Here is a 2,571-nt window from a genome sequence, read left to right as displayed (position 1 = left end):
TTTTTTTTTTTTGTCCTTTCTAGGGCCGCACCCACGGCATATGGAGGTTCCCAAGTTAAGGGTCCAATAGGAGCTGTAGCTGCTGGCCTACACCACAGCCACAGCAACATGGGATCCAAGCCGCCTCTGCGACCTACACCACAACTGACGGCAATGCTAGATCCTTAACCCACTGAGCAAGGCCAGGGACCGAACCCGCAACCTCATGGTTCCTAGTCGGATTCATTAACCACTGCGCCACGAGGGGAACTCTTCTCTTTCTTATTTTTTTCACCAAGCCTGTGGCACTGCAAAGTTCCTGGGCCAGGGATGGAACCAGCGCCACAGCAGTGACATTGGCAGATCCTTAGACTGCTGAGCCACCAGAGAATGCTCCAAAGATGACCTTTGACCCCACCCCACTCCCCTGATCACACCTGGAACCTGGGCAGCTCCCAGCTGTGCCTTGACCGCCCCGAAGGACGCAGGACCAGGAGGCAATGGGGCCTCTCGGGAAGGTGCAGAGCTGCAAGGGGAGCCTAGGAAGACAAGCACAGGGAGCAGCCTCCCCTGGAGCTGTGTGATTTTTTTGTTGTTGTTGTTGGTCTTAGGGTGCACCTGCGGAATATGGAAGTTCCCAGGCTAGGTGGGGAATTGGAGCTGCAGCTGCCGGCCTACACCACAGCCACAGCAACGCGGGATCCTTAAGCCACTGAATGAGGCCAGGGATATAACACGCATCCTCATGGATCCTAGTCGGGTTCATTAACCGATGAGCCACGAAAGGAATGGCTGATTTCTTATCTATGTGCAACCTGCCTGTGGGCCAGTTGAGGGTCCTTCCCGCTATGGAGTGGAGCCACTGGAATTTTTATCTCCAGCCTGAAATAACCCTGTATCTCAGGGGAGACTCTGCTGGGCCTTTCCTGTCTCTGGAGGCTTGTCAAGCTCAGGCCGAGCAGCACCCAGAGGTCGTCTCTGGGGCTGGCTTCACAGGGTCTGGTCTTCACCAGGCCCAGCCCAGCCAGGCCACTGAGGGAGGCGGGTCTGTTCTGCCTCCCTACCTCCTCCTGCCAGCGCCCACACATATACTACACTGCGCCTGGGGCGCTCCGCCCCAGCCCGGTGAGCAGCATCGGTAGGAGGGGAAGACGCATGTGGGGGGACCATGCATTTGTTTGTCCCCCCATCAACAGTCATTCCTCCAGCAGATGTCTGCGGAGCACTGGCCCCTGCCAGGCTCTGCTCTGCATGCCCGCCAGTGGAGGACCAGGCAGATGGGACTGCCCCTGGCGGAGATGGTAAACAAGAGAGCAGGCACGAAAAGCCTGTCCCAGCACACATGAGCCTTAGAGGAAACCCCGCAGTGCTGAAGAGGCCTGGCTGGGGGCAACTTGGGGTGCGAGGGGACCGGATGCTGCAGACCTGCATGTGGGGGCCTGAGGGGCAGAAGGGTGGGCTGGAGAGCTTGACCAGGCAGTGTCAGAATTGCCCAAAGTGGAGCTCCTGCTGTGGCAGAACAGGATTGGCATCTTGGGAGCCACGGGGATGCGGGTTCAATCCCTGGCCCCACACAGGGGGTTAGGTATCTAGAACTGCTGCAGTGGCAGCCTAGGTCATCCCTGGGGCTCCAATCCAACCCCTGGCCTGGGAGCTCCATACACTGAAGGGCGGCCAAAAATGGAAAAAAAAAAAAAATTTGCCCCAAGGGTGTCTGTTCCCAAGCCTCCCATGTTCAGCTACAGGTGGATATGAGGTCCCTGTGAGCAGGAAGGAGGGGACGCAGCAGGTCAGGGAAGTCATCTCCCAGCCAGCGAACTTGACATCCTGGGTCCTGTGATACTCCCCAGCCTCAGGGGAGGGGTCTGGCTGATGGCAACCAGGCAATGTGTGCTTAGGGCACTGAGGCTGCACAGGGCGCATGCCTGTTGGACTGTGTGCCGGTCGGCCCTGGGGCAGTGACTACCCGGGGGCTTTCCGGTTTTCTAGCACATGCATGCGGCCCTCTGTTAGGACAGGCTATTTGTGAGACACAAGTGTCAGCTACACAAAGGCCTAGCAGCACCCACACCACCAGGGTGGCAGCATGCCATCCCACACCCAACGCCTCCCTTCTCTGACCTCCCCTGACTTGAGCAGCTGGAATTGGTCGGGGTGGGGGGCAAGTTCTGCCACGCGGTTCAGCCGCTGCAAGACTGAGGGCACCGAATGCTCGTTGTAGACTTTCACCGCATCTGCTCTTGGGTTCCCCGCGGCCGCTCCCTGACCCTCACACCACCTCTCAAGGGGGCACGCATTCACTCGGCAGAGGTGCGGGGCCTGATCTCACAGCTCAGGACCAAAGGGGGCAGGGCCTAGGGCAGGGAGCCCTCGCCTCGGTGCGCTCGCGGCCCACACGGTCAGCACAGACCCGGGCCACGTGGCCCCGCGGGGGTGGCCTCGCGGGACCACTGCTGGGCGGGCGCTCGGGGGCCCAGCGAAAGCGTCGGGGGGCGTGGCCAGGCAGGGGCGGGCCCGGAGGCGCGCTGGCCCCGCCCCGGCCCCGCCCCCGCGCCCGCGTGGCCGTGCGTCCCGCTGTAGCGGATAAAGTTG

Source organism: Phacochoerus africanus, chromosome 14 (assembly GCF_016906955.1).
Source record: "Phacochoerus africanus isolate WHEZ1 chromosome 14, ROS_Pafr_v1, whole genome shotgun sequence".
NCBI classification, from domain to species: Eukaryota; Metazoa; Chordata; class Mammalia; order Artiodactyla; family Suidae; genus Phacochoerus; species Phacochoerus africanus.
This window is presented reverse-complemented; position numbering follows the sequence as displayed.